At 46.4% G+C, this 18,170-nt stretch overlaps 1 protein-coding gene across 5 annotated transcripts in view; it reads left to right on the top strand.

Annotated features, from left to right (window-relative positions):
- Positions 1 to 973: 973 nt before the first annotated feature.
- The window catches only part of USP54 (ubiquitin specific peptidase 54), a 176,818-nt gene continuing 159,621 nt past the window's right edge, over positions 974 to 18,170 (top strand). Inside the window, exon 1 of one of the 5 annotated variants that reach the window (XM_050959964.1) lies at positions 974 to 1,072. The gene's annotated coding sequence lies outside the window, so the exon portion shown is untranslated. Of the gene's footprint in view, positions 1,073 to 15,983; positions 16,133 to 18,170 lie in introns of those variants that run through there. The other 4 variants (XM_050959969.1, XM_050959968.1, XM_050959966.1 and 1 more) reach the window with 4 other exon arrangements.

Genomic DNA, 18,170 nt, shown 5'->3' with positions numbered 1-18,170 from the left:
CAGCACCAACTCTGTGATTAACATTGGGAGCCTTTTGTAAGTGGCTGCATATTTAGCACTATGACATGTAGTTCTGCTCAGAGCACTTGTGAATAACATGTTATAAACACCAGAAGCAGTTACTTTACAGCGGGCCTCCCACACTGGTTAACATTGGTGGAACTGAACCAGAGTAGGCAACAATGGGGAAACTTTTTTAGAAAATGACCATACCATGTAGGTGGTGCCTTGAATGAGTAATGCTACAACTCCCTACAAACTCCCACTTGCATTACCCCTCTCCCTCCCCTTAATAGCTACTGCTTCACAGTTGGGAAGAACTCCAGGAATGTATCATTGGATCAGACACGGTATCACTATAAGATGGTATAACTTTCTGGTGGTTTGTACAGTATCTAGAGTTAACAGGAAGTACTTTACCTGCCAGCAGCCTTGAATAAAGATACTTTGCCGAAATGCACAAATAATGTTTAGTGAGATCCTAGGCCGTGTGTTTTATGTTGTGTGGGGGTCAGAGCAAGAAAAGGCATGTTGAAACATGGGAGTCACGAAGGGGGATGAGGTGGGTGTAGAGTTGAATAAAGCGAGTTGGAAAACTTAACATATAAAATAAAAAGGGGAAAGGCATAATTTTTGTTTCTGAATCTGGGGCAGAAAAGATGAGAGCAAACTATGCTGCTTACAGTGCATCACTGGCATGCAGCAGCAGTTAATGATTTGACCTGCATTTCAGCTGAAAATGAATTTTGCTGTGGCTCCTCCAAGGGAGCGTTTTATGTTCTGGCAATGTGAAGTAGAACGGGGGGAACACACAGAAATAGAATGATTAGGGGGAGCACATTCCGCAGTGCTGGGAACATACTGGGAAGGGCAGTCTCTGTCACTTTAAGAAAAAGCGACCTGTCTGTTGGAGGAGGGGCAGTTTCCTGAGAATCAGGTGCATGTCTGGAGCGATGATGTCATCCTTCTACTAGACTAGCCTGAGCGAGACGGATGCAGAGGAGGGAATGTTTTCCTTAACACTGGTTTCCAGTTGGGAGGAGGAGGAAACTGACAGAGCTGGAGGCAGGCTGTGAGTATCAAATATAGAACTATTGCTTAAATCTTCTGAAATCTGAAGCAGTGAACTGCAGGTTGAAGGTGATACATACAGCTTCATTCTAAGTTGAGAATTGTGGACAGACTATACAAGTATTGGGGAGATTCTTTATTACCAACATCCCATGCAGCAAATACTTTGGATGTTGCTTCCTAATAAGCTTTCATGGACAATATTATTGATCTCTTCTTTCAGCAACAGGGAGCAAGCTAGATGGTTTGTTCAGGGATTCAGTCTGTTTTCATACATTTAAAGAATCGGTGTGGTAACATTTGCTTCTGGTATAGTGTGGTAGTGTGTGTGACAAACACTATCGTTATTTAAAGTCTGAGTGGATTCTTGGTCCTCAGAGACTACCTGATAACCTCAGTCTTTCATTACTATCTTGTAAATGATTTAACTAATGTAAGCAGGTATCAATAATAGGTAAGAAAAGCTTGACTTATCGAGAGATCATAAGATTTTTTTGTGATTTTAATATCTTGCTGGTACTGCAAGAGGTGAGGAAGAGAGTGAGAAGGCAAGTGTGTGCATAGTAACTTGAAACCTTAGATTTGTAAGTTTCTTGGGGCAGGGACTGTCTTAGTCCAAGGCCTAATATAATGGGGCCCCAATCCTGACTTGAGCCTCTGAGGACTACTCTAATATAACTATCTTCTTCTCATTTTCTCTACTATCTTAAGAACATACAGGATGCCACAGTATTAAGGTGAAAGAAACTCTGTATGGTACTATTACTATGGTTTGTATTTTTATTCACATTGAACTAAAAGCTTATACCATGGCTCAGTCACTTTTCCTTCCACTATTCTGTATCACCAGTGACAAATAATATGCAACAACAAAAAAATAAAAAATGTGAACTTTTAAGAAACATGGGTGCCCTTTAAAAGGTCATTCTAGTTTTAGTTAACAACAGGTTTCTGAGAGATTCTCTATACTTCAAATGGGAAATATTGCTAGATTTAGTGTATCCTTAACATAGACCCCAACCCCAGGATGGAAGAAATGACCAAGTTGGTGCCAGTATCTATGATAACCAAAAAAACAACAACATGTACAGTGTACGGTTACCTGAAACTTGCCATGGATTTTTCTTTGTTTATACCCCAGATTTCAAGAGAATCCTGTAAGGAGGGGTGGGCTTTTTCTTAACCTATTTGTTGGTGGCATGAAGCCAGGTGGGGGGAGAGGAGACTCCTGCTTGTAATGCAACACTTGTTTTGTTTTGTTTTTTGTTTGTTACTGTAGCACCTCAGAGCCACAGTCATGTATCAGGTGCTGTACAAACCCAGAACAACATGATGGTCTCTTTAACTGTATTAGAAAACGTGCTTTATACATGGATTCTTTGCAGATGGAAATTGACTTTTTTTTCCTGCAACATTTTGCTTAAAAATCTGCATAATCTTTTTTAAATTTTAATCTCTAAACCAGTTGTTAGCACTAATAAATGTACACGTTACTCAGTCCTAGAGGTGTGTGATCTTTCATGAGACTGAAACATACTTAGGACCTTCTGCTCCTAGATAAAAGTTGCTATATGTAATGTAAAGTATTATATTTTGGTAGACCAAGATAACTCAAACTGCAGAACCAGTTCCTCAGTTCTGGGCAAGGAACACGCAGCGCAGTGTGGGGGTGTGCAGAGGTGACTTTCTCACACCCCTTGTCCAGTGGCTGGACCCCACCCCATTAGCAAATGGCAACTTGTAGATATCTGTGTGGAAGACAGTCCTGGCCACACACCTTTCTCCAAATCATTTCCATCTATGCTGGCACCTGAACGGTAGGTGGGAGTATAAAAACTCCCATAAAACATCTGTTTCATCCAAAGACTCCCATGCTCAGGCCAGATCCTCCAAGCCCACTGTGTTTTGGGCCAGTGTGGCTGGTGAAATAGTGCAGTGTGTGAGACCCAGGCTCTGGGCCCCAGCATATAAGACACTATGCCTGAAGGATGAGGTGTGCATTCCATTCTTAACCTTTCTTGAGGCGTTCACTTATCACTTTATTAAATATATTACTATATTTAGGTCTGTTTGAGCATTCTGTAGTCTCTAGGCTGGATTCTCTGGTCTGCAAAATTTGTTTTGCAGAAAGCAAACTTAAAATGGCTGGAAAAGGTGCTGGAGAGATCCCCTTTGCTCAGGGGGGGATCTCAAACGGGTAAAGCTAGAGGAGGGGGCTCTGCCACCTGACTCCACCACCGCCTGTTCTGCAACTCTGGTCCCAGTATGACGGAAAGGGACATGGTGGAGCCAAGGCTCCACAATACCTTATTCCCTCCTAGTTAAGGTTCCCTCAGGAATATTACACTAGCAGAATGAATTAGTTTTCTTCTTCAGCCTAAATCTATGGCAAGGCTTTTCAACTTTCTCTCTCTACCATGCCCAAGTTCTATCTGGAGACTGAGGGTATGGCTACACTTGAAACTTCAAAGCGCTGCTGCAGCAGCACTTTGAAGTGTGAGTGTGGTCGCAGCGCCAGCGCTGGGAGAGAGCTCTTGCAGTGCTGCACGTACTCCACATCCTCATGGGGTTTAGCTTGCAGCGCTGGGAGCCGCTCTCCCAGCGCTGCGGCACTGTTTACACTGGCGCTTTACAGCGCTGTATCTTGCAGCGCTCAGGGGTGTGTTTTTTTCACACTCCTGAGCGAGAAAGTTGCAGCGCTGTAAAACGCCAGTGTAGCCAAGGCTTCAGGCCCTCTACATCTATAGAACAGGGTTCTGTGGCTACTCCGCTCACAGTTCAGATACATTTACCTACATTCATATTATGTATTATCTGTACATTACTTGAAGGATTATGCTGGTATCTGTGAAGCAAACAACTACTTCCTTGACCATTTGCAAGGGTAATGTTATAGTCCCAATTAGTATGCAGTGGTGGCCATTTCTGATTGTCTAAACTTAGTTTTCTGTATTTTCTGTACTGGACATATACACTGTGTTTCTCATATATAGACTGGCCACACACAGACCCCCACCATGGGATCTGTATTAATCCAATCAGCTTTCATTAACTATTAAATCTCTTCGGGGATACAGAGTGATTGTCCATAGGTGTGTGCAGCACACTTCATTAGAGTGTGCACCAAGGGAATTTTATTTATTTATTTATTTATTTATTTATTTAAAGGTGAACATTTATTGAATACTCAGTCATAAAGGACATTATTTTTATTCATCAAACTAAAGAAACTGAAACTTAACTAAACTAATTTTTTTTAAATTAACAACTAAACTTTACTTAAAAAATGAGACACAGTTCCTAACTGAGGAGTTGGAGATATTTGCATTATTATCAGCAAATTCATTATAATTCAGTTTTTCTGCTCCTTTTCTTATCTTAAGAACGAACCAATCCATATTTTAAAATTAAAAGGGGGTATCTTACGATCGAATTAAAACATAAAGCCACGGGCTTGTTATGCTATTTCAGTAGAGTACACATGACGAAGATTACAAACTCTGTAGACTCTGCGCTGGGCATGTCTGATGCAGCCGCTTATATAGGTCAAAGAATTTTCTAGAATAGCAGTCAGAGAGGGAGGGGAGGACCAATGGTAATGCGGCATCGCAGTAGTGGGGATGCATGCTGCAAGTGAACGCAGGCTTTCTGTACATTTCCACAACATCTATATTATGCAATTCGGTGCTTATTGCATAATGCAGCAATCCATACTTTAAAACTAAAAGAGCGTATCATGCGATTAAATTAAAATGCAAAGTCACTTTTCTTTTTTTTGAGACATTAGGGCAGGGATGGGCAAACTTTTTGGGCGGAGGGCCACATTGGGGTGGGAAAATTGTATGCAGGGCTGGCACAGGGGGTTGGGCTGTGGGAGGGGGTGCAGTATGCAGGAATGGGCTCAGGGCAAGGGATTGGGGCAGAGGAGTGGTGCGGCGTGTATGAGGTGGCTCAGGGAAGGGGGTTGGGGTGTAGGAGGGGTGTGGAGTGCAGGCAGGGGGCTCAGGGCAGGGAGTTGGGGTGTGGGATGCAGGCAGCGGGCTTAGAGAAGGGAGTTGGGGTGCAGGACGGGTGTGGCGAGGGATCAGGACATGGAGTTGGGGGGTGGGGTGCTGGAGGGGTTCGGGCTCCGGCACGGCGCTGCTTACCTAAAGTGGCTCGGGGTGGCAGCGGTGTGCTCCCTGGCTGCCTGCCCTGGCCCCATGCCATGCTGCTCACCACGTCCCTGCGCGGCCCCTGGGGGGGCCCACAGGACTTTGCATGTGTTGCTCTTGCTGTGCCTCCAGGTACCACCCCCCAAGCCCCCATTGGCTGTGGTTCCCCTTTTCCGGCCAATGGGAGCTGCGGGGGGCGGTGCCTGAAGCAACGCATGGAGCCATCTGCCCCCAGGCCTCAGGGATGTGGCTGCTTCTGAGAGTGGTGCGGGACATGCGGCACCACAGGGGGCAAGTCCCACAGGCCAGATCCAAAGCCCTGGGGAGCTGGATCCGGGCTGTAGTTTGCCCATCCCTGCATTAGGGTGTGCCTGGGCACACCCCGTGTGCACGCCTATGTAAAGCAGGGTTTATGAGATCAGAAGGATACTTTCATTTTTGGATATGTTAAACATATCATGCTTTCTATCTGAGGCACCCACATCTCCTGGAGGAAACTGCAGTGTGTGTATGTTGCATCACTTTAGTGTTTAATAGGTGAATTTTACCACACTCGGTATCCTGTCAAAAGCAGTTTTGTAGTGCAGAGATGTGAGATGCTTTACGATTCTAGGCTGGGTGAACAAGTCAAGAATCCAGGACAGGCTGGGATTAGACTACAGAGTGAAATCTGGTAAATTACTCTTCTATCTGTTAATGTCTTTAACTGCTAAGTGTATGTATTTTTTCATTGTAATACCTATTGTCAAGACAGATACGGATTGTCACAAATTAATGAGTTGTCTAAACTTTTCTTTGTATTTATAACAAAGCAGTTTCCTCTCAACTGCTTTGTTATAAATACATTTTTTTCCACCCATGTTGAAAATATATTACTTGGAGCTTCCTTATATTTTGGTGTATTGGGCAAATCTCTTAATTTCAACTCACTGTGAAATAAAACAGTAAATCTAACAGATATGGCAAACTGTGCTTTATATATTCGTCCATCTACTAGCCAGCAGATGGGAATAGTCAATGTAGTCTAGAAATCCAGTTCAGCTTTTGGTGGTACCTATAGGTATAGAGCTGTGTTTCTTGTTCAGTCACTGTAAAGAAGACTTTCAAAGGAGGAAGGAGAAACAACTCTTGCATTAAATTTTATAGCTTCCCTTCTTTGGGATAGTGCATTTCCAGACAAAAGCCTTGTTTCTGAAACACTTCAGAATGAAGTTAAATTTGGGCTGATTTCTCAGTGGATTAAAGTGACTGTTCGTGTATCTGTCATTGAGTTGGTTTCGTTCCTTCAGTCATGCAATTTGCAAATCAGACTTGTATGGTCTCATAGCTGCATTCTGTGTATCCTGACTTCATGTTTCTCAATGTGCCAAAGTTTAGTTGTAGGACAAAGACTAAAAATAAGACACAAAAGGAAGTAATTAGTTCAAGAAGCTTAAAATAACATAGGATTAATTTGAACCCAAATAAATTTATTATAACCTTGGTTTCTTGATTTAGCTTTTCTAATATAAATTTAAGATAACTAATATAAAAGTAAACTGGTAGTTGGACAGAAACTAAGGTCTTAAAGGAGATGATCAATCATGGGTAGAAAACATGGTTTATGAAACTTTCTTTCATCTTGGCACAGTGCTGATGGAGTTAAGTTCTCTGAGATGAGGCCAGAAGCGATGCATGGGGGGTTATGTGCCCCTGCCCTCCAGATTTGCTGCTTCACTTTTACTGAGCATAGAATCATAGAAGATTAGGGCTGGAAGAGACCTCAGGAGGTCATCTAGTCCACCCCCTGCTCAATGCAGGACCATGGACTGAGCAGAGGGTTGCCAACTTTCTAATTGCACAAAACCGAACACCCTAGCCCTGCCCCTTCCCTGAGGCCCTGCCCTCACCCACTACATTTCCCCTTTCTTGGTGGCTTGCTCTCCCCCACCATCACTCACTTTCACTGGGCTGGGGCAGGGGGTTGGGATGCATGAGGGGGCTTTAAATGGGGGTGCGGGCTCTGGAGTGGGTCTAGAATTCAGGGTGTGGGAGGGGGCTCCAGGTTGAGGCAGAGAGTTGGGATGTAGGAGGGGGTGCGGGCTCTGGAGTGAGGCTGGGGATGAGGAGTTTGAGGTGCAGGAGGGGGCTCCAGGCTGGGGTGGAGCCACGGATGAGGGGTGAGGGTTCAGGGCTGGGGGTGCAGGATCGAGGGTGCAGCAGGGGGCTCCGGGTTTGGATGGGCTCAGGGCTGGGGTACAGGAGGGGCTCTGGGTTGGGAGTGCAGGTTCTAGAGAGGAGCTGGGAATGAGGAATTTAGGATGCAGGAGGGGGCTCCTGGTTAGGGTGGGGCTCAGGACTGGGATGGGGTTGGGGTGTGGACTTGCCTTGGGCAGCTCCCGGTCAGCGGTGCCGCAGGACTAAGGCAGGCTGCCTACCTGTCCTGACTCCATGCTGTGCCCCAGAAGCGGCCAGCAGATCTGGCTCCTGAGGGGGGGCCAAGAGACTCCGTGATATGTGGTGCTCTTGCCCGCAGGCATCGCTCCCCTAGCTGCCATTGGCCAGTTTCCGGCCCATGGGAGTGCGGAGCTGGTGTTTGGGAGCACGTGGAGCCCCATGACCTCCCCCACCTAGGAGCTGGACCTGGATCTGCTGGCCACTTCCGGGGTGCAGTGCAGTGCCCCAGGACAGGTAGAGACTAGCTTGTCTTAGCTCTGCAGCACTGCCAATCAGGCTTTTAATGGTCCAGTCGGCGGTGATGACTGGAGCTGCCAGGGTCCCTTTTCGACCGGGTGTTCTGGTTGAAAATTGGACACCTGGTCACCCTAACTGATCATGATCAGTAATATCTGCTGAAGCTGCTGCCCTCACCCTGCCCCCCAACTGTCAGCAGGTACAGATTATCTCTGGAGAGGCATAAACCCTTTGTGCTACTCTTATGCCTGGTAAAAGGGCCAGAGTGGCATAAAGAGTCTTTTAAAAGCATCAGTTTTGCCTGGGCGAGGTTTCCCCTGGCGCAGAGTGCAGACACTGCAGCAGACAGCCATAAGACTGCCTTTGAAAGACCCCCTTGCAAGTGCCGATAGTATCGGGACCATGGCCACAGCATCATGTGGGGGCTTCTGTAATTTAGGCCCACAGGGCAGTCTAAGGGCTTGTCTACACAGGGAAATTTATCAGCAGAATTACTGCTCTAGTTATACCAGTATAACTCCCTGTGTCGACTTTCTCTTATTTTGGAATAAGAGTGTTTATGTGGATTGTTATATCTGTATAACTAGAATCGTAGAATTCTGCTGGAAAATTTTCCTGTGTACACAAGCCCTGTGTTAATTCCAGGTTCCTTTTCGGCCCTCGAGCAGCCCAGGATCAGACTTAAAGCCACCATTGCTCTTCCCTCCCACTGGACTGCAAGTTTTGTGTTGTGCCTCTTAAAGATGCATCATAGCACTACCCTAGCAGTTATATCAGGACTAGGATCTAAAAACACGTGTTCATGTTATATTACAGCACTCTGACCTCTCAGCGAGTAGTGATCAATGGCTCAATGTCTAGTATCAAGTGGAGTGCGCCAGTGTTCTGTCCTGGGGCCAATTTTGTTCAACAACTTCATTGATGATGGGATAGATTGCACCCTCAGCAAGTTTGCAGATGACACTAAGCTGGGAAGAGAGGTAGATATGCTGGAGGGTAGGGATAGGGTTCAGAGTGACCTAGACAAATTGGAGGATTGGGCTAAAAGAAATCAGGTGAGGTTCAATAAGGACAAGTGCAGACAGCTGCAGTGGCACAGGAACCAGCAAACAGAGCTGTAAACAGGGGAGTTTGCTTGGGGAGTTTGGAGGGAAAACTAAGATGCAGGCAGAGGAACAGACAGGCTAGTGAAGGGAGAGTGTGGTGTTCTGGCAGTGTTTGGTGCTCGTGGGGGGGTTTGTTTTGCTGTGGGTGGTGGTGGAGTGGTTTGGTTTGTGTTTCCTGGATTTACAGGATTTAGGTGGGAAGACTATGACAGATACAGAGGCAGCAGTGGTAGTGACCCAAGCAGTGGAAGACACAATGAAGATAATTGGATGTGGAAGCTGCAGCATGTACATGATCCTGGAGGGGGTATCTGAAAAGAGTTTTGTCTGCATAAAGTGCCGCGAGATAGAGCTGATGGAAGAAAAGATCCGAGGATTGGAGATACAGGTGGAAACTCTGGTTGAGTTTAGAAGGGGGTTCGAGCAGATGATGGAGCAAAGACATGATGAGGCTGAAGGGAAAAGCTCAGACTTGCAGATGGAAGCAGGAGCAAAGAACTCTGAGGGGAGACTGCTGGGTGAGGAAAGTGGACAATGGAAGCATGTGACTAAGAGAACCAGGCAGAGGAAAAGACGGGCTAGTGAAGGAGCAATAGAGCTCAGGAACAGGTTTGCAGAGTTGGAAAATGAAGAAGGGGCACAGCAGGTGGTCGCTGAAGGTGAGAGGGCAAGGAAGAAGAAAAGAGCAGCTAGTCCTATAGGAAGAGGTGAAGAGTCAATGGAGATGACACCAAATATGAGCCCCAGGAGGATACAGGATGGGTTGCAGAGGATTGCAAGGGACAATAGAAATCGAGAGGACTTGCAGCCAGAGGGAACGGGATAGACCAGAGAATCACACTGTCACCAGGAAAAGGCAGGTCTATGTGATTGGGGACTCCTTACTGAGAAGAATAGACAGGCCTGTAACCAGAGCTGATCCCTAGAACAGAAGGGTGTTCTGTTTGCTGGGTGTTAAGATATGGGATGTGGACCTGAGGCTGAGGAGGATCCTAATGGGAGCAGGAAAGAATCCACTGATTATTCTTCCTGTGGGAACGGATGATATGGCTAGATTCTCACTGGAACAAGGAAGACTATGCCAGGCTGGGGAAGAAGCTTAAGGAAATCGAGGCTCAGTTGATCTTCAGTGGGGTTCTGCCTATTCCTAGAGAAGGGCAACAAAGGTGTGACAAGATTTAGGACCAACAGATGGCTCAGGCAGTGGTGCTATAAGGAGGGCTTTGGGATGTATGGCCACTGGGAAGCATTCATGGACAGAGGACTGTTCTCTCAGATGGACTTCTCCTGAGTAGGGAGGGAAATAGACTTCTAGGATGGAGGCTGGCACAACTGATTAAGAGAGCTTTAAACTAGGAATTGGGGGGAGATATCCAGGTAATCTCCATGCTGGATTTTAACATTGAGAGGGAACAAAAAGAATTTAAAAAGGGATACAGCCGTTGGTAGGAGAAGACATAAGGAGGAAGAGTAGTGTAGATACAAGTCTACTAGGTAATACTGGTGGTAGAATGTCTGTTCCTAATCGGGTAAAGAATGTCAGTGAAGCCAAACAGCAAAAATTAAGATGTTTGTACACCAATGCGAGGAGCCTTGGTAACAAAATGGAGGAACTAGAGTTAATGGTGCAGGAAGTGAAACCAGATATTATAGGGATAACAGAAACATGGTGGAATAGTAGTCATGATTGGAATACAGGTATTGAAGGGTATGTGCTGTTTAGGAAAGATAGAAATAAAGGCCAAGGTGGTGGAATAGCATTGTATATTAATGATGAGGTAGACTGTAAAGAAATAAGGGATGGAATGGATAAGACAGAGTCTGTCTAGACAAAAATCACATTGGGGAAGAAAGCCACAAGAGCCTCCCCTGGGGATAGTGCTTGGGGTGTGCTGTAGACCACCGGGATCTGATCTGGATAGAAATCTCTCTAATGTTTTTAATGAAGTAAATATTAATGGGAATTGTGTGATCATGGGAGACTTTATCTTCCCAGATATTATTACTAGCACTTGTCTTCCAGTCTATAATAGGGCTCAGATTTTCCTGAATGCGATAGCTGATGGATTCCTTCACCAAGTAGTTGCTGAACCAACAAGAGGGGATGCCATTTTAGATTTGGTTTTGGTGAGTAGTGAGGGCCTTCTAGAAGAAATGGTTGTAGGGGACAACCTTGATTAAGCGATCATGAGCTAATTCAGTTTAAACTAAATGGAAGGATAAACAAAAATAGATTGACTAAGGTTTTTTGTTTCAAAAGGGCTAACTTTAAAGAATTAAGGGAATTAGTTAGGGAAGTGGATTGGACTGAACAACTTGGGGATCTAAAGGCGGCGGAGGGCTGGAATTACTTCAAGTCAAAGCTGCAGAAATTTTCAGAAGCCTGCTTCCCAAAAAAGGGGAAAAAACTCATAGGCAGGAATTGTAGAGCAAGCTGGATGAGCAACCATCTCAGAGAGGTGATTAAGCAAAAGCAGAAAGCCTACAAGGAGTGGAAGATGGGAGTGACCAGCAAGGAAAGCTACCTTATTGAGGTTAGAACATATAGGGATAAAGTGAGAAAAGCCAAAAGCCATGTAGAGTTTTTACTTGCAAAGGGAATTAAAACCAATAGTAAAAGGTCCTAATAGCCATATAAATAAGAAGAAAACAAAGAAAGAAGTGGGGCCTCTAAACACTGAGAATGGAGTGGAGGTTAAGGATAATCTAGGCATGGCTCAATATCTAAACAAATACTTTACCTCAGTCTTTAATGAGGAGCTTAGGGCTAATGGTAGGATGACAAATCGGAATGAGGATATGGTGGTAGAATTTACCACATCTGAGATAGAAGCCAAACCCGAACAGCTTAATGGGACTAAATCAGGGGCGCCCAGATAATCTTCATCCAAGAGTATTAAAGGAACTGGCACATGAAATTGCAAGACCAGTAGCAAGAATTTTTAATGAATCTGTAAACCGAATGGTTGTACCATACGACTGGAGAATTGCAAAGATAGTTCCTATTTTTAAGAAGCGGGAGGGAAAACATAATCTGGGTAACTACAGGCCTGTTAGTTTGGCATCTGTAGTATGCAAGGTCTTGGAAAAATTTTTAAAGGAGAAAGTAGTTAAGGACATTGAGGTCAATGGTCATTGGGACAAAATACAACATGGTTTTACAAAAGGTAGATCGTGCCAAACCAGCTTGATCTCCTTCTTTGAGAAGGCAACAGATATTTTTTTAGACAAAGGAAATGCAGTGTGTCACGGAGTCCCCGGGAGATGCTATGGAACTGCTCCCCACAAAGCCAGTCAGGACTTCGGGGAGCCTCCTCTCCCTTGGAGCAAACTTTTTCAGGGCAAGAAGCTCACATGGCTTCACCTCCTGTGTCTCTCCTTGGAGCATTCAGCATCCTCCGCCCCTCCGTGCGCTTCCCCCAGTGACCCTGTCCCAGCGGGGTCCTGGGGAAGCCAGAGGGTCCTGCCTCCTCACTTCGCAGTCAGACGTGACTCTCAGCCAGCCAGTAAAACAGAGGTTTATTTGATGACAGGAACACGGTCTAAAACAGAGCTGGTAGGTACCGTGAGCCTGACCCCTCAGCTGGGTCCATTCTGGGGGGGCCGTGAGCCAGACCCCCATGTCTGCACTTCACCCTTTGTCCCCAGCCAGCTCCAGACTGCCAACCCCCTCCAGCCCCTCCTCTCTGCACTTTGTCTCTTTCCCGGGCCAGGAGGCCACCTCACCTCTTTGTTCTCCCACACCTTTAACATCCCCTTGCAGGGGGGGAAAGGCCTGGCCATTAGTTGCCAGGCGACAGAGGGCTGGCCAGGAACTGAGCCCTCCCCACCCAGTATTCAGAGGGAACATTAAGAACAGCCCCACTTCGTCACACAGTGAATCTAATTTACTTCGATTTCAGTAAGGCGTTTTATATGGTTCCACATGGGGAATTATTAGCTAAATTGGAAAAGATGGGGATCAATATGAAAATTGAAAAGTGGATAAGGAACCAAAAGAAGGCTGAGGGGAGATATGATTGCTCTCTATAAATATATCAGAGGAATAAATACGAGGGAGGGAAAGGAATTATTTAAGCTCAGTACCAATGTGGACACAAGAACAAAGATATAAACTGGCCATCAGGAAGTTGAGACTTGAAATTAGATGAAGGTTTCTAACCATCAGAGGAGTGAAGTTCTGGAACAGCCTTCCAAGAGGAGCAGTGGGGGCAAAAGACATATTTGGCTTCAAGACTAAGGTTGATAAGTTTAAGGAGGGGATGGTATGATGAGAGAGCCTAATTTTGGCAATTAATTGATCTTTGACTATTAGCAGTAAATATGCCCAATGGTCTGTGATTGGATATTAGATGGGGTGGGTTCTGAGTTACTACAGAGAATTTTTTCCTGGGTGTCTGACTAGTGAGTTTTCTAACATGCTCAGGGTTTAGCTGATCTCCATATTTGGGATTAGGAAGGAATTTTCCTTCAGGGTAGATTGGCAAAGGCCCTGGGGGGTTTTCATCTTCCTCTGCAGGGCGGGCTACGGGTCACTTGCTGGAGGATTCTCTGCACCTTGAAGTCTTTAGACCACAATTTGAGGACTTCAGTAGCTCAGGCATACGTTAGGAGTTTGATACAGGAGTGGGTGAGTGAGATTCCATGGCCTGCGTTGTGCAGGAGGTCAGACTAGATGATCATAATGGTCCCTTCTGACCTTAAAGTCTATGAGTCTGAGACTTAGGACGGAAGAATCCCATGCACTGCTACAGGCTGGGGACTGACTGGCTCAGCGGCAGTTCTGCAGAAAAGGACCTGGGGATTACAGTGGACGAGAAGCTGGATATAAGTCAAGAGTGCGCCCTTGTTGCCAAGAAGGCTAACAGCATATTGGGCTGCATTAGTAGGAGCATTGCCAGCAGATCGGGGGAAGTGATTATTCCCCTCTATTTAGCATTGGTGAGGCTACATCTGGAGTATTGTGTCCAGCTTTGAGCCCCCCACTACAGAAAGAATGTGGACAAATTGGAGCGAATCCAGCGGAGGGCAACAAATTATTAATGGGCTGGGGCACATGACTTATGAGGAGAGGCTGAGGGAACTGGTCTTATTTAGTCTATAGAAGAGAAGAGTGAGGGGGGATTTGATAGCCGCCTTCAACACCCTGAAGGGGGGTTTCCAAAGATGATGGAACTTGACTGTTCTCAGTGGTGGCAGATGACAGAGCAATGGGCTCAAGTTGCAGTGAGGGAGGTCTAGGCTGGGTAATAGGAAACACTATTTTACTAGGAGGGTGGTGAAGCACTGGAATGAGTTACCTAGGGAAGTGGTGGAATGTCCAATCTTAGAGGTTTTTAAGGCCCAGCTTGACAGAGCCCTGTCTGGGATGATTTAGTTTTTGGTCCTGCTTTGAGCAGGGGGTTGGACTAGATGACCTCCTGAGGTCCCTTCCAACCCTAATATTCCATGATTTTATGATTCTTTGATTCTTCTGCATTGCACTAATAGGTAGACAATGCCACTTCTTTATTAACTTTGTCAATTATGCACATTTTCATTTACGTGCTGTTGTGCCTCTTTAAAATATTTTTTCTAAACAGAAAGATGCCTCTGGACTTTCATCCCATACTTTGACTTCTGAGAGCATTCCTTATAAACACTCAGGTGAAGCCAGTTTTAAAAGATGGGATTTTTTTTATCAGAATCTATTGATTTCAGTTTTCTACTTTGTTATCCAAACATGTGGATTTTGGCAATTCAATTCCCACTCTGGGATATTGTATAGTGTAGATATACATAAACAGATTGTTAGATACAGTTTTGCTCAATATAATATCTGCTACTGGAGTACAGAAGTACTCTGAAACCTGCTGCTCTTGAGTTGTGTAGTATTTGAAGGCCAAACTTTGCTTAGTAAAAGCAGATTTAGCAGGGCTTTTACAAAATTTGCTTATTTCTAAAAGTAAAGAGTTGCTTGGTGGGCTTCTTGGACTCCTTCCTTCCGTAAAATGTCTTTTCTAAAATAAATAGCTATTATTCTGTGAATTATGGAATTTTTCTCCCCCTGTGCTTCAACTTGGCACAAAATGCAAGTACTTCTCTGTTCAGCAAACTTTGTTCCTTGATGGCTTGTCAGGAAGTTTAAGCTTAATTGTCTTGAGTCATCTCAGTATAAATAAATGTGTAGGTAGTGAAATGCTGACTTCATTTCCTACATTGGCTGAGGGGATACTGAAAGGAGGAAGGCAAGGATTTAAAAAAAAAAGAGGAAAAAATGGAGGGGGAGAAGAGGAATATTCTTCCTGCTTGCCCATTATTCTGCAAGATAGTCAGGAATTTGCTTTTCAATTATTGGGGAGAACACCTGCTGGGCATTTTTTCTTTCTAATGTAGCAGTTGCCAACCTGTGGGGCGGGCCCCTGGGGTGCCGAGGAACATCCGGGGGAGCACAATGGGCCTGGGCTAGCCCCCTGGGCAGTGGGGAGGGAGCGCTACCGCCCCGCTCTGTCCCCAGTTCTGCTCCGACCCAGCCCCAGTCCAATCCGCCCGCACACTACAAATCCAGTTACCCTCAGTAACCAGCCTCTGCCACTGGGAGGGGAGAGACCGGGGGGGGGGGGGCAGGAAGAGCGGCATCTGGTACTGGAGCCTGGAGGAGCACTCAGGGATGGCTTTGGCAAGAGAGGTACCGGTGGCCATAGGCTCTGACTCTGTGGGTGCTCCAGGGCTGGAGATAGCAGCCCAGACAGGGACAAACTTGTAGGTTGACCATGTGAGAGGTGGTCCCCCAAATGAGGGCAGGTGGAAAGAATTTTGAAAGTGTTGGTTCAAGGCTACATCAGAAGAATGAATTTTGGGCTATATCAGTAGAATGAATTTTAGGCAGACATGTCTAGCCTAGTTTACACTTTAGCATTAAATGCAACTCCAAAACCAAGCCTATTGTCATCCCCCTCTTCCTCCAACAGATTGAAACATGAGAGTATGAAGATTGCAGTATGTCATCTGCTTCAGACAGGTAATTGATCTTCCAAAGAACAAGAAGACGTAGGGCTCTACGCCATCCTCTTCCTAGTGCCCAGGCATTCTGAAGACAGAAGAGCACTCAGCCAGAAGTTATGTTATAACCTGCAGTTATAAGAGGAGGTAGCTGTTTTTTTTAAAATACAACATGCCCTATCTGCATTACAGCTTTAGAAGATGAAAGTTAAACCATTTCTTTTTTGAGTGCTTGCTCATGTTGATTCCGTTCTAGGTCTGTGCATGCCCACTTGCAAAGTTGTCAGAGACTTTTGCCTTAGCGGTATCTGTAGGGTCGGCTGCGATATATCATGTGTCAGTATATCAGGTGCCGCCGGCCCTGTGCCCTCTCAGTTCCTTCTTACTGCCCTTGGTGTTTTGTTGAAGCGCCTCTCTCCCTTACCTCGCAAGTGATCAGTGGTTTCTGTTCTTGGCTTCATGTATTAGAGCTGTAAATAGTTTTGTTTACTGTAGTTAGTAAGTTAGGGTCCCAGGCAGGGCATGCCCCGGTCTCTGGGTTTTTAGTCCTGGGCTGACTGTAATAGTGACTGTTAGTCACCTCCATGGCAGCTGTCTGAAGTGCTTGAGAGAATCCCACCTAAAAATCTGTAAGAACTTTCCTCTCAGGACACAAAAAGAGCCCATCATCTGTTTGAGGGCCTTCCTCATGGAGGCTGCTCTCTGCCTGCCATGGAGCAATCTCGGCTGGATGCGACTCCCAGCACTTCAGCCTCAGTGTGTACTGGACCCCCAGCAGTGGGCTCTACATGGCATTGCTCCCCTTCATCGGTGCCCAAAAAGAAGTTGCAAAAGCAGGACCCAGCACTGAGCAAGGAGGACCAAGGGGCATCGAGTAAAGGACCCTGTTCTGGCTGTCCGTCCACTCCGGAGCCAGATGGGGGCACGTCCCCTAGGGGACCTCCTACACCCCACCCAAGAGATCCATCACTGACTCCAGGGAATGGTAGGGGACCCAGACTTCCTAGCTCCCAACGTCCAGAGAGCAAAGGATGCTCCTAGAGCAGCTGGCGCCGTGTGCGGCAGTGGCCCTGGCAAAGACCCCTACGAGGGCACCCGTGAAAGCCTCCTACAAGATGAGTGTACGCCGCCAATCGCTGGAACAGTGGCACAGCTCTTTGTCGCTGTAACCTTGGTCTCTGCATCAACCCAGATCGCTGGTTCACCACCACAGATCACCGGCACATGGTCCCAGTCTCTGTCTTCTCGTTGAGACTCGCCTAGAGGACAGCGCCAGTCACCGTATGGTCGGCACCAGTCATCCTCCCACTGACCCTCTCCACAATGATGACCTTTGTCACCTAGACCACAGGAACGTTCCCCAACATGGTGCTGCTCCTCCTACTCCAGGCCTTAGTGTGCCTATTCAATGCACCATTCACCCACAGCAACAGTTAGCCACCAGACTCAAGCATTGATGGCCTTGCTGGTCACTGGGAGAAGATTCCTCTGGCACAGAGAGGGAATTCACCCCTTGCCGAGACAGCACCATCGCAACTGGGCTCCTGAGGCTGCGTCCACTTCCACGACGCCGTCCTGGTGGCAGGGCCAATGGCCAATGCAATGGTTCCACTGAAATGTCTGGGGCATGCTGGTTATGCCAATCCCCCTTTCGCATCAGTCGTCAGTCGCCACGTCAGACAAGCATCAGATGGCACCGATGGCACTAAGCTTGGTGCGTGAAGTGCTAGCAGATGCTGGGGTGGAAGGGCAGGTGCCCACTCCGAGACTCCCTTCCCTTATGGGGGATGATGCCCCACATCCTGTCCCAGTGATCCAGTCGTCCTCATCCTTTCCAGATGAGGCTGTGGCAGGGACTTCTTGCGTTAGCGCACCGGACAATTTTAAGGAGCACCAACCCCTGCTCCAAAGATTGGCCACGAACATATAGGCCTAGAGGTGGAAAAGGTGGTGGAGCAATCAGACACTTTGTTTAATGTGCTCTCTGCATCAACTCCCACACGTGTCACACTTCTGGTGCACAAAAGGGTCCTAAAGATTGCCGAAGCCTTCTGGCAACCCCATCCTCAATCCCACCCACCTCTGAAAGGGCTGAAAAGAAGTACTTCATCCCAGCCAAGGGGTTAGAATACTTAGACAACCCTGGGAGCAGGTGAGTGTATTTCTCGTTGGCCGCAGAAACAGA

Source organism: Gopherus flavomarginatus, chromosome 6, assembly GCF_025201925.1.
Source record: "Gopherus flavomarginatus isolate rGopFla2 chromosome 6, rGopFla2.mat.asm, whole genome shotgun sequence".
Lineage (NCBI taxonomy): Eukaryota > Metazoa > Chordata > Testudines > Testudinidae > Gopherus > Gopherus flavomarginatus.
The sequence above is the reverse complement of the archived record's forward strand: the minus strand, read 5'-3'. Positions and strand labels throughout refer to the sequence as shown.